Below are 14,387 nucleotides of genomic sequence, written 5' to 3'. Positions count from 1 at the left end.
CTCAATGTTCTTCAGAATCATCAAACACAACAAAATGTGCAAACAGCCTAAGGCAGAGCTGTCACCTATAGGGGTGGAATTAGAAAGACAGGAACATCAAAGCAATTTACCTAAGACACCTGACAAGCCCCACTCCCATAAACACCTTGGAAGGGTATCTTACTGGAAACTACTTTAATCTAGAAATACCTTCGGAGGTTGTGCTGATAACACAGCTCCCCTACTCAGCTACCAAATTCTTGGGCAAATAGTTTAGCTGATAAAAACTGAGCATCTTTTTAAACATTATTCAAAAACTGAGTTTCATGTGTTTCCAGACTTCAATAAAAAGCACTAAAAGTTCTGACCTTTTCTATTCTGGAAAACTCTCAATGCTATAAACTAGCAGAACATCAGCAAAATTAACACCTACATCTGGTAAATGATATTTGTGGAATGGTATCTATGCTGCCATTCAATGAGATCTGGATAGGATAGAGAGCTGGGCAGAGAGGAACCTCATGAAATTATCAAAGGCAGGTGTGGGGTGCTGCAGTTCAGGGACCAGCACAGGTTAGAGGTTAGTCTGCTGAAATCCAGCTCCTTCTAGAAGGACCTGGAGTCCTGGTGGACAAGTTAAACATGAACCAGCAGTATGTTTGGGTGGCCAAGAAGTCCAATGGTATCTTGGGGTGCTTTGGGAATAGCATGGACAGCATGCTGAAGGAGGTTCTTCTGCTCCGCTCTGCTCTGCTGAGGCCATATCTGGAGTGCTGTGTCCAGTTCCAGGCTCTCTAGTTCAAGAAAGGCAAGGAACATCTGGAGAGGGTCCAGTGGAGGACACAGGTGGTTAGGGAACTGGAGCAACTCTCTCATGAGGATAGGCTAAGAAAGCTCTGTTTGTTTGTCCTGGAGAAGAGACGATTAATAGAGGATGCTTACAAATATCTTAAAGATGTGTGTCAGGAGGATGGGATCAGACACTTTTCAGGCATGCCCAGAAACAGGACAAGGGGCAAGCATAACCTGAAACACAGGAAATTCCGTCTGACTATGAGGAAGAACCTCTTTACTTTGAGGGTGACAGCACTGGAACAGGCTGCCCAGAGAGGTTGTGGAATCTCCTTTTCTGGAAATATTCAAAACCTTCCCGATCATCATCTTGTGCAACCTGCTCTAGCTGAACCGGCTTTGGCAGAAGGGTTGAATTAGATGATCTCAAGAAGTTCCTTCAAACCTATGCCTTTCTGTGATTCTATGATTTTAACAATAATCAAGTTATTTTTTTCTGGTTTTATTCAGGTTTTTAAATTTATATTCAATAGCACCAGCACTAGGTGCTGTATAAACACGGGAGAAGATGATACAGTGTTTAAGAGACTTCTCCCAGCTTTCATAGACTTACAAATCTTCACATATCCCTTAAAGTTAACATGCTGGTGTCTCAGACAAGTAGTTGTAAACAAGATTCTCAGAGAGTACTCAAGTGTCAAAATTGTGCAGAGATATTTCAGGGTGTTTCAAAGTGCCTCTCAGAAGTCAGACATCTGCAAGAACTAGCAGTAGCTCTGTGCCTCTCAAAAGTTATGAGAAAAGAAATGGAACATCCTTAACTACTGAAGTTACAGATTCACAGGCAGACGAGCATACAAATTCTTTTTGTGTTGTAATGACTGAACAAATTTGGATTTCTCTCTCCTCTACCCATTCCCCCAACAGATTCATGTGGGAGGGGGAAAAAATAAGATGCATCTTGTTTTACAGTATTTTCAGTACTGGCAATAGCTTCCAGGCAGAAAACCAAAAGAAGACTATGACAGCTTTAGAAAATGTACATGAGTTACTACAGCATTTATCTAAAATCCAAGTTCTGTCTGCAGAGGAAGGACTTGTCAAGACCAAAAAATTCCCAGGAAAATGCACTAAGCATGAGGCTTTCCCTAAGATGTAACCATCTGAAGTTCAGCACACAGAGCACCACCACCATCACCTCTGGGTTACTGGCCATCTTGTTCAGGACCTTATCACGAGGGAAGGATGCATTCATTCACTGCTGCGGGCTTCCACTCCTGTATCCTTGGCAAGTACCTGAACAGTCAGCTAGTCCAAAGTGCCAGTGAGAGCTTCAGCTGCTCCCAGAGTTCAGCAGACTGGCATGTCCCCAGCAGTTGGACAATGACAAACTCTGCTCTAACATATTACCAGAATTATACCTGTTTGCATTACTTCCTCTGAGCCCTAAGAAGCCCATGATCAGATGACTCCAAATATAAGGAGAGGCCAGGATTGACAACTCTGAAAGCAAAGCCCAAGCTACCTCATACAGAACTATCACCTGCATGCATCCACAGGCACCTAGAAAGCAGCTCCAAAAAATGCCGGCAAGCGGGCAGACTTCTCAGACATGCAAGAGGTACACAGCAGGAGCCAGCTGCTCAAATCTGTAACCCCAGAAGACATTATGGATTGATGTGCCTCTACCTTGGAATTTTTAGCACTCTGCTATGTCTGCCATTAAGCAAGGCACCGAAGCTTTGAATTTATTTGTTTTAGTTTCCCTTGGGTTTTTTTTCTCTATATTTATTTCAAGCATTATCCCTGTACAAAAAGAACTAGACCAAAATCAGCTCCCCAAAGGAATGTGATTAGGGTATTGTTGCAGCAGGATTTAGAAATTACCAACATCTTACACAAGAACTAGCTTTCATGTTTCTCCAATCACTGCTTCTCCTTCAAAAACGGCATGAAGTCATCAGAGAGGGGGAGAAGGAAAACTGAACATACAGAAAGAAAAAAAAAAGGAAGAGATGAGGCAAGCAAGTGATGAAATGCTTACATCACTTCACAAGAGGAGCAGCCTCCCATCTAATCTCTTCTTCACTTGATGTTATCCATCTATCTCTTGGTTCAGGGAAATAGAGGGGAGGAGGTAGCATTTTATTGCTTTGCTAGCAGATGCACTCTTGGAAGGGGAAGAGAATAGCAGAGGACCAATATTTTTAGAGACTGGAAGGATGGGTGCCTGCTACTGCACAGTGACATATTGGCATTGAGCCTGGCTTCAAATCAAGGGAACCCTGAGCTCATATGATGTGTTTTTCTACTCAAAATGCTCTTTCACTCTAGTTCATATGGCTGTTACGCAATTCTTCTATTAGCAAATAAAATCTCATAGACAGCTTTCCATGAGTGTCCCAAGACAAGAGCCAAGCAGGTCATTGACAGATATTTACTAAATCCAGTTACTCCTAGTTAATCCTGGACACCAGAAAACCTTTCTAACATGATGTATGTGTAATTTTTGGCATTTGTTATATATATATATATATATATATATATATATAAATGACACAGCTAATCTATAACCTGCTAGGGTAGAGGAGAAGAAAAGAAAAAGGAAAAAAAGAGACTATGGCTTCTACAAAAGTAGCAGTAGACTGGAAGTATTTTGTATCAGTGTTGTAGTAAGCACATTCATACTCATTATAGAAGCAAATGGAAGAACTCATCAGAAATCGTGCAACGCTGTTAAAGTGCACTCTTTTTACAAGGAGAAAGTTAAGAATGTCACAAGTGGCAGCAGCAGACTGCAGAAGGCTTGTGGTGCCAAACGCTGTGCAAGACGAAGATAAATCTTTCACATGCCCTGTGAGAAGTTAGAAGCACAGGTTCCCGATTAAGCTCGATGCTATTCCTAAAGCAGGCTACTTTTTTTGTTCGTTTGTTTGTTTTAACAGTAACAGAAAATCTCGATCTTTCAAGCCTGCGCTGCCATAGAAGGCGCAGCCCCCTGCGCGCCCGCGGCGTACGGGGACCCGCGGCCGGCAGCGGGGCGGGGGGACCGGAGGAGCCCCGCAGCGACCCTGCCCTCCACGGGCTCCCACCAAACCGCCGGGGAGAGCACCGGGACGGCCGGGGCCACCCTTCGGGTCGGAGGAAGGACTCTGAGGGTCCTCCGGGGGGAAGATTTAACTCCCATCAGGGCGCCCCGGGACCAGCACTGCCGGTGTCGGGGCTCAGCCGGACCCGCGCTACCAGGGACCTCCGAGCCCCGGGCATCTCGGGCGGCTCCGCTCGGGGCCGAGGGACCCGCGGAGACCCCTCTGCGGGTGGGCAGGGGTGCGGGCAGTGAACCGGCCGCGCCATCCCTCAGCCCCGCGGGCAGCTGTCACTGCCCGCCACGCATCTCGAGAGGAAAACAAAACAAAGCAAACAAAACATAAACTATAGAGTAAATGAAAATAAACAGTCAAGCGGCAGCGACTCACGGGCTGCGTCTTCCCCGCTCCCCCACACCGGACAAACGGGGCGCTCCGGCAGCGCCCGGCGAAGAGAACGAAGAAGTTCCCTCCTGTCGCGCCCCTCAGAGGTTTCCCCGCTCGGGCTCCGCCGGGGAAGCGCCCGGAGCCCTCCGCGCCGGGCGGCGGAGGCGGGAGCAGGTGGGCGCCGCACACAAAGCCCCATTCACAGCGCCCGCCGCCGAGCGCGCACGGACCCGCGCCCGCCGCCCGCGCCGCGCCCTCACCTCATGGAGCGCCCGCGTCCCGCTACGCCGGCGCGGCTGTGCCGGGAGCGCGCACCGAGCGATCCGCGGCGCTGCCGAAGGGCGGAGCAGCGGCGCCGAGCGCCCCGGGACACTCGGGGGCGGGAGGGGCGGGCAGACACGGCGGCCACGTGACGGCGGGGCTGAGGGCCGCGAGGAGGGGGCTGGCCCCGCCCCCGGGGTGGGGCTGCGGGCGGGGGCGGCGGTGAGGGGCGCTGAGGGGTGCTGAGGGGAGAGCGCCCTGCGGGGTCAGGGCCGGGTGTGAGTCCCTGAAGGGGCGTGGGGAGCCGCGGAATCGCGGAGTATGCTGAGCTGGAAGGGCCGCACAAGGATCATCAGAGTCCTTGCTCAGGATACCCTGGTCCTGCACAGCGCACCACCACAGCACGCAGCACAAGAGTCACGGCGTGTGCCTGAGAGCACTGTCCATGCACTTGAGCTCGCTCCGTCTTGGATCTGTGACCACTGCCTTGGAGAACTTGTTCCAGTGCCCAGCCAACCTCTGGGAAAGAACCTTTTCCACATATCCAACCTAAACCTTCCCTGACAAACTTCAGGCCGTTTCCTCAGACCCTGTCACTGTCACTCCAGAGAGGAGATCAGTGTCTGCCCCTCGTCTTCCCTCGTGAGGAAGTTGTAACTGCAACGAGGTTTCCCCTCAGTCTCCCCCAGGCTGAAGGTGGGTGCCAGTCCACTGCCATCTCTGCATGCTTTAGGATCTCTGTAGGATAAAGCTGGGGAGAGGGGCCAAACCTATGTCAAGCTCTTAAAGAAACACAAGTACTTCAGCACATGAGGGAAGTCCTGTGTTCCCTGTACGTCAAATGCCCTTTTTTCAGACCTCTAGCTAGAAAGGATAACTTGAGAAGAAAAAGAACTGGGCTGCTTCAGGATCCAAATTAATGACTAGTGTAGTGTTTGGTTACACAGGAGCTTAGAGGTCAGAGAATCACAATGCAGATTTATTGCAGCACCAAGGTTCTGATCCACTGGATGTGCTCTAGGAGTATATTTCCCCTGTAGGCCAAACCCTGGCCAAAGTTGAACCTCTGAAGCGCCCTTTCTTGAGTCTTCTGTTGAGCCAATAGCAAACCACCTTGATATCTCACCAAAAAGATCACCTATGCAAGACCTTGCACACTTTGTCTACAAGTTAACCTGTTAAGTGAGCCTCTGCTTACCACCGCACCACAAGAGCCCTACCAGAGCTGCTTCCCATCTACAGGTCCCACTGACCACAGCTGGGCTCCCTGAAGAAATTCACCTTTAATCTCTGTGATCACTCTTATCTTCTCTGTTCTCAACAGTGTCCACACATTCTGAAGTGGCAAACAGTATAGGGAGGAAATGAGCACTTCAAAACTTTAGGTCATTACTGTAATAGTGGCAAGTATTGTTATTAAACAAATACTCTTGATTATCACCAGAAGTATACTTTCCTCTGCTAATCTGCAGTCCTTACCTTGGTCAATTTGTTCTGCATGTGTTTTATGTCTGAGAACAGCCATCATTGTGCCAGAACTGCTTTTTTTTTCCTTTTTTTTTTCTTTTTTTTTAATTAAAAAGACACACCCCAAAATGTTAATCTAATATAGTTCATGATAAGAACTTAATTTGCACAAAACCAATAAAACCAGGAAATCAAACTTTCTCTGCAATGCTATCTCATGAGATACAAAACATGTTCCATTTACTATTGAGTTATCTTTAATCCCTGTTATTTTTAAAAGCCAAATACATGTGTACAATATTATTAGAATGTCTCTTGCCTACTTACAGCAACACCAGCAAATGTCTGTGTAGTTATGTGTGACTAACCTGAAAATGTTAGTTAGTCATTATCTCTTGTTGCATAGTTTCACCAAGTATGATTTTTATTTCCATTCTAAATGCCAGTATATAATAAAGATGGAGTTTGGGTATATTTGCATGAGATGCTTACATATAAAATGACACACTTTCTGTCTACAGTATCATAAAATGTTCAGTTCTTGAGAAGTGGAAAATACCATATTTACTACTTCCCAGAGAAGTATTGTTCATCATATAAGCTGTGGACCAAGATAAAGGCTTTGTGTTTTGTTGTGGCAGCAAGCTTGAATGCATTAAACCAAACTGATCTGTGTCTCAGAACTTGACTGCCCTCTACGTTAGTCTCCTTGCATGGGAGGCTGTCCTTTCATCTCTTCTTTCCTGAGCCCCCTTTTGGGTCCCTTCCAAGGGCTGGGCATTGCCTTTTATTCAAAACACTCCTATGTAATTTTGTGGTTCTGCAGGCAGAGGACAAAGCTGGGAGTCGGATGAGCTCAGCTCTGTTCCAAATTCTGCCTTCATTGTGCTACAGGACTCTGCCATAGTCATGTTTTTCCACTTCTACTCTGGGAAAAACGCAGCTCTTTGAGAGTACTAAACTCAGCATAAGGTAACATCAGTTGTTAGCTAGATGGCGAGGACTAAACCTGTGAGGTGAAGTACATCCTACACAAGCAGCTTCTCTCAAAATCTAAATATTAGCATGTTGTCTGTGTGACACCCTGGGAAGGGTGTCCTCCCTTCCTTTGTGCAGCAGGCATGATGTGAGGATGGGGGAGCAAGAGAATACCCTCTTCTGCCCAGTTTCCTGGAAAATCTGAGAGGCTGCACTCAGTTTTTACTTAAAATTGGCCGCCCACAGCGAGGATGTAATGAAACCACCTATGCATTCCTAGCCACCTCTCCAGAAGGGAGAGGCCTGTAAGTGGCTTAAAGATGTCTTTAGTCATATCTTATCACTCTGTCTTGATAGCATCTGCTAATTATCTTACCTTTTCACAGTTAATTTTTTATGCTGCTCCTGGCTAGTTTTTGTGGTGTGTTTTTGGTGGAGTTTTGTTTGGTTTTTTGGGGGGGTGTGTGTGTGTGTGTGTTTGTTTGTTTGTTTTGTGGGGTTTTTTCCCCCTGCTTCTGGCTACTGCCTTTAGCAGAACACAAAACACTGGCCACATCTCTACCTAGAAATTATTTGCAATGGAAATCACACTCCTGAGCTGGCTGATCACTTCCTACTATCCCTTCAACCAGCTTAAACCTGTTCCATAAGCTCTAAGTGCTGCATTTTCAGTTCCCTTATTGGACTTGTTCTGGTTTGGTTATTTTCAATTGGAATATAGTTTGATTTACTAATCCTGGCTGTTATTTTTCACTGAAGTACAATTTAAAGAAAGTTTAGGTTTAGATTTTAAGACATGATTTTGTTTCTAGACTGTTCTTTGCCTACAGTAAATGATTTTTTTCATTCTTTGTAGCAGATGTCCCCCATAAATGCAAGAATCACTGTGGTAACAAGTGAGACAGTTAAAAAGTGTAATTTTTATCTCCTTCTACCAGAGCACTTTCTTTTTTTAATAACTTGTTAGCAGGGAAAGGAGGTGATTGATGCCTCTTCACAATATGGTACATTTAGAGAACTTAGTCGGGAATTTTTTTGCCTTTACTTCTATGCTCTTCGTATAGCAACAGCAATGAGCCTGACAGGGTCCACAGGAAAACAGTAAAAACTGAAGAAACTCACAACTGCAGCTGCTCAAACTGGGCTCTTAAATGAGACAGAATCTTCAGACAGAGGAAAGCCTACCTAGGGACTTCTTTTACTTTGAACTGAACTTTCAAAGAGTGAAGGAAAAATCCCGTAATAGTCGCAGCGAATTATCTAGATTATTTCAACTTTCTTCTCAAGATGGATTTCCTCCGCCTCCAACAACCATTCTTCTTTCTCATGGTTTTTACTTCTTCATTCACCTTTGCACACTTTTCTGCAAGGAGCCCTAGTTTGTAACTTGACCTCTTCACAATCCCAGGTGACATTTCTTGGAAAGCTCCAGTGAAGTTTTGCCTTTGTGATTCTTCCTGTGCCACAAGGTCTTGCTTTGCCTTGGCCTCAAGTGGCATCATGAGGCTGGGCTACCCTTTAAATCTGAATATCCCTCCTCTGCCATAGAGGCAGAAATCAGGAGCCAAGGGAGGAGGCCAGGCTGTCTGTGTGGCTGTAGCTAAACCCTTCGGTGGTTTTTCAGCAGAGATCAGGTGAACCCTGGAGAGCCAGCCCTAAACAGCAGCCTTACCTGAGTGGGCCTGAATAGATGTTCCAGTTAGGAGAGAACAGAAATGTTCTTTCCCTGTGAGAGAAAGGACATTATCTGCCTCTGGTTATACTTTTCATCATAATTTGTAGCTACTGGAATATACAAAAGGAATTAATGCAGTCCTTCATAAGTACAAAGAGTAAAAACTGTCTTATTTTTTTCTTTTCTCTTTCTCACATTCTTATGGAAATCTGTGCTTGCATGTTAGTGTCTTTGATATGAAAGTGATTTATGTAGGTTTAACTAGGAGAAAAAAAACTTCTTTGGCCTTTTCACCAACATCCAATTTAAAATAAGTTAATTTTTTATGTCTTCCCTATAGGGACAAACTCAGTTTTGTGTTGCATGGAAATAGTCTTGATGATCTAACGCAGCTTCCCCACAGAGTCTCCGAATTGGTCCATAACATATTTACTTCTGAAAGTATTTTAAAAGTACAAGCTGATGGAAACAACAAAAGAGAATTACACACTCTTTACACAGACTGTGCCTGAAATGGCAGATCATCTATGCTTTTTTAAATTTAAAAAGGAAAAAGAGTTTAATTTCTTCTCCTAGAAAAGCTATGAGCATCAAGCAGAAAAATAACTGACAAAACAGACACCAAGACCTCTGGAGGTAAAAAATAAAGCTTTGTTGAAAGCGTATCCCAGAATCAACAGGATGTATTTTGGGTTTCAGTACCATAAATGCTGTTTATGTGTAGCATCTACTGCTTTGTCTTTGAATTAGGACTGCTTCATTGTGTCTTGCACAGGATCAGGGAAATTCTGTGCATATGGATATGCTCAAGTTTTCTCCATTCTTCTACAAGCAAGAGGAAGATTTTCCTTTCCGCTTGGCCCCACAGACACAGATAGGAACCACGATCCTTATGAGAAAATCCTCTACCTGGACCCTGCACCTATAGGCTTCCCTGAAAGCTTGAGGGATGAGATTTCTCAAAAGCTGGATGGGAACACTTGTGTGAGGCCACCAAACTACCACAGACAGGGAGAGCACACCTTGAGCAGAGTTGACTTCCACCCCCCACAAATGTAAAGGGCCCTTCGAAGGCACACCATTGAAAGTCCTGAAAGGCCAGTTGCCCAAGAAAAACCAAGAAGAAGTTTGTACTAATCTGGGGATCACTAAAGAGCAAAATTCCCTGTATTTAATTACACTGTTGAGCACCTTGATTATGTTGTAATAGCACAAAAGTCAAAGCATTTCCCACAGAAAGAGGTGGCTACATGCCATATACACTCCACACAGAGTCCAGGGAGTTGCTTTGTCTTTAGTCTTGCTCTAAGGTTCCTATTCCAGTCAGAATTTGTAAATCAATTTCCTCTTCCCATTCAAGCCTGAAAAAACCACATTCCTGCATGTTTTATATGACTATTTGCATTACAGAGAAGCCAAGCACCTTGCAAATGGCATTCCAAACTGCCTATTTTTTATCTTTGCTCTTCTCAGAATTTTTTAATGCACTTGGCATTAGCAAGCTGAAACTCTAATTCTGTCCTATGCTGTATTCCCATGACAAAATTTCTGCTGCTGTTTTTGTTGTGGAGGTTCAAAATTCCATATGCATTCTATCTTTGTTGACATTCTTTCAGGTTTTGGAAAAGTAGTTTCCCTGCATCTCCAGAGGAACTGAATCTCACTTTGTCAGTCATGTGTTTTGATTTTTTTTAATGCTTCTCTGATGCAGAGGGTTTCAGACCATATTAAAACTTGCAGAAAAAGAAAAAGAGAAAAGAAAATCCTAGGATTCTTTCCACTGTATCATGACAATTAAACTTTGGGTCTCATTCATATTTGCATGCAAAGGTCCCTGTCTCTGCTGGGGTTGGTGTAAATGGATTCTTTTTTACTTCTCAGAGATGGCTACAGCATTCATCCTGGATCACAAGAAAAAATATCAAAGGATTGGAAAGTGGGATGGGATCCAAGTTTAAGACTGAGATTTAGTGTGGAGACATTGGAGATTTCTGCACTTTGCACAAGGACAGATACAAATCTTAAGTAATCCTGCTCCTGCAGAGAGGCTTTTCTTAAGGACTTCTACAAATGAAGCATCTATTTACCACCAAATAAGTAGCAAACAAAGGAGTGAGAGTAAATCTTTAATATGGTATAGCAGTCCTTAAAGATTGTGACAAACCAAAACATCACAGAGGAATACAGCTGTACTTAGAAGTTTATAAATATGGACCTGAGAGCAGAGTTTCATGAAGTGATGAGGTCTGGCTTTGGCATTATCAAAGTTAAAAAATGCCAAAGCCACATTATCCAGAGTATAAGTTCACTCAATAGTTCATTCATGCTTTCTTGAAATGATTTCTTTAAAGTGATTTCTTCTGTCTAGTAGATTTTTTTCTCATGTGCAATATCATGTATTCGTACAATGCTTTGCTGAAATGTCCTCTAGTCTCACAGTTTTACATTGCGTGATTAAACTTTTGCTTGACTATTCAGTCTCAGGCACTTCACTCCCTAATGCCAAAGTAGCTTCAGTTCATCTGTTTAGCAGGCTCCTCTGGCCTTGGGGGAAGAAATAACTTGCCTGCCGTGGAATGATCCACAGGATCACATCATCTTCTGGGTGAGTTGTGTCAAATGGTCGGTGGTCACTGGCCAGCTTATTCCCTCTTCTCCTTCCCACACACTCACCCATTCTTCATGACCAGTTGGAGATTTGAGGGTCTGTGACTGAGTCTAGGCCAAATATTACCCTTCTCTCCCAGTCAGAGAAACACAAACCAATCTGCTGCTTTCCAATTATACCAAACATACCACAAGCTTTTATTTTCTAGGAACCATTAGGTCCCTTGTGCACAGCAGTGTAAACACCATGTGGTAAATGTGCTGATCTGATGCCAGGTTAGATGTGCTCAGACTTAAGGCACATCCTGTTTATGCTGAGAGGTGCCTAGTTATCCCCAAATCCATTAATAATTACCTCGATCCATGGGCTGTTATAACTGATGTTACGCAGAGTTCCTAGAAGTTAAGGCTCTTATCTTCAACTCCTAACTGGGATCAGCAAAATCTTCAAGTGTCTTACTGTTGTCTTTCAATAAACAAAACATACAGATTTCAATTTCCTCCTACCAACTCTTTATGAGGAAAGAACTTTTTTTTTTTTTTTTGAGTTTGAACTGCTGCCCAAGAAATTAGGAAAAAGCTTTTCTTTTTTCAAAAGCGCCACTAATACAGAGAGATCTGATTTTACAAAAGGTTCTGGTGGCACTGACCGCTAAGGAAATACAGAGCCTGACTCTGGAACCTGTTAGCTTTTGCCCTGGGCACCAATGTCTGTTTTTCAGGCTGAGACCATGAGAGCCCAGCTGACAATCTGGTGCTGCTTTCAATTCCTTTAGTTTTCAGGATTAATAAGGATCATTAAATACAGACATTTGGAACACTTTTTTTTCTAATCAGCTGCCCTACTTCTGATGCCCTGAAGGTAAGAATATGATTAGTGAGAGATATGGATACAGTTCATTAATCAATTTTAAAGTACATTTAAAAATAAAAGAGAAGAAACCATAGCCTGAGGTTGAAATTATTACTGGAAGGAATGGAACCATTTACAATAAAATTTAATCATAAAGCACAAAAATAATTAAGAAAGAATTGCTTGCTTGGGTACTTGCTTGTCATTTTATTTTACTCTGCAATTTGAAAACATACATCTTTGCAAATAAACAGTGCATACATATTAGCAGTAAGGATGTTGTCAATTGCATTTTAAGTAGCTGAGTAACAAAATTATAGCTGCAATTGGATGCTGAAGAATGAAGACAGATGGATACAGTACACTTCTTTTTTCTATGAACATTAGATAGTTGGTGATTGTTGGAAAGAAATAATAATAATAACAACAATAATAACAACAACAACAACAACAACAATAATAATAATATTTTATTGCCTTTTCTCAATATTGCAATCATACGCAAAACCAAGAGGTTTTTCTTGAAAGAATTCAAAGAAAGGAAGATTCTTGAGGATATTTGTGCACATAAAAGCTTACAAAATGGTTCTTAAACCATCATTTTCTGTCATTTTATTTTTTAAAAAGTGTCGTTCACCTTCCCCCTTTTATCAAATTAGCCTTCCACAACTTAATCCTCTCTAGGCATCTATCCTTGAAGAACCGTTTTTAAACCAGATTGCTAAATGATGTACTGAAGTTATTACTTGCAAATACTTTAAATGAAGATGCTAAAATCTCTGTATTTGAATATATATATGTATCTTCTGTCATTAGCTGGGCTCATACTTGATCTCTGTCGAGAAATTATTTCCTGCTGGGCAAGTGTCTTGGCCTCTGCTATTCTGCCTTTTGGATCAAGTTTCATAAACATCTCATTCTCTCATTGGATATCCAACAAGTTTCAATTTGGATCAAAACATCACAATTACATTAAATCATTCTTCAATTCGGCCTTGCTATTTGTTCCAGAATCCTGCATCTGATGCTCTGAGTCCAGTTTGTATATGAAGTAGTATGCAGAATGAAATTGGAATCACATTCACCACAATTATATCTGTATGATACATTATTCAAAGGCTACAGTGAGCTAGTATCTGGTTGGCATGAGAGGCAGACTTATGAAGATTCAGTCTCTGGTACCAGCTTCATCCTTCAACACAGCCAGTGCTTTGAGAGATTTGTTTGAAGTACTGTATTTTCTGAAGAAAGCAAATAGGTCCCTTTGCCCTGGGAGCTTTTTTTCATCTAATTAATGGAATGAGAAATTCCCTTTGGAATGAGAAATTCCCCTTGCCTTTGAATTCCATGTTCACTTTTATTTCTGCCAGAGCTTCCATGCAGCTTTTGAATCCCCTTCACCTCTCTTTCTCAGCAGCACACCTTCCAAGACTCTGCTCTCAGTTTCAGGAACCTGAGTGTCCCAAATGCTATCCTTCAAAATATGTCAAATCAGACCTTTTTTCCATCAATAAGGAATGAATATACAATGAATAGCAGGGCTCAGTGATAAACACCTTCCCAGCTGAAACTGTTACTGCCAATGCCACTTTAGCAAGACATTTGAAGCTTAGGCCCCCATTGTTTCACTACACCAGTTGGGAGTTTTTTCTTCAGACAACACTTGGCCTTGTTCCCTAAGCAAACTGTCACCAAAGCAGTTGGTTCAAAGACATCCAAAGAGCAAATTGCTGATTTAGACCTCTTTACTCTCCTCCTTCCATGCCTCCAAGGATTTGGAAGGTTTAATAGGCATTTGGAGTGAAGGTTCTTCTGAATCTAATTGTTCTTTTCTCTGTGGTGACCAGTGGCAAGGTCTGAGCGAATGGCCTGAAGTTGAGTCAGGGGAGGTTTAGGTTGGACATCATGAAAAGGTTTTTCCCCCAGAGGGTGGTTGGGCACTGGAACCAGCTCCCCAGGGCAGTAGTCACAGCTCCAAGCCTGAGAGAGCTCAAGACACATTTGAATGCCCCCACCCCATGGACTCTTGGGGTGTGCTGTGCAGGGCCAGGAGCTGGACTCAATGATCCTGGAGGGTCCCTTCCAAATCAGCTAATTCTGTGATTCTGTGATTCATATACACCAAAGTTGCTCTTCAAGTCAAACCAAAATGATGGGAGATAATTCAATAGCCACAATGTTAATCCAGACACAGTACAAGCTTCCTGACTTGCTCTAAATGTGATTACTTTAACCCAAGCTAGGAACCAGAACAAGGACATTCCCTTTATCTTGTATGCTATAGCAATTACCTGTCCAAATT

The 14,387-nt window shown here is 43.2% G+C and overlaps 1 protein-coding gene across 4 annotated transcripts in view; it reads right to left on the bottom strand.

Moving 5' to 3' along the window:
• Positions 1–4,636, bottom strand: part of RAI14 (retinoic acid induced 14) — a 96,889-nt gene extending 92,253 nt beyond the window's left edge. For 2 of the 4 annotated variants that reach the window (XM_063422724.1, XM_063422728.1), the window contains exon 1: positions 4,505–4,636. The gene's annotated coding sequence lies outside the window, so the exon portion shown is untranslated. The other 2 variants (XM_063422727.1, XM_063422725.1) reach the window with 2 other exon arrangements.
• Positions 4,637–14,387: the final 9,751 nt, after the last annotated feature.

The sequence above is a fragment of the Prinia subflava genome, chromosome Z (genome assembly GCF_021018805.1).
Source record: "Prinia subflava isolate CZ2003 ecotype Zambia chromosome Z, Cam_Psub_1.2, whole genome shotgun sequence".
Taxonomy (NCBI): domain Eukaryota; kingdom Metazoa; phylum Chordata; class Aves; order Passeriformes; family Cisticolidae; genus Prinia; species Prinia subflava.
Note: the sequence above shows the minus strand (reverse complement) of the source record. Positions and strands in the feature narration are given on the sequence as shown.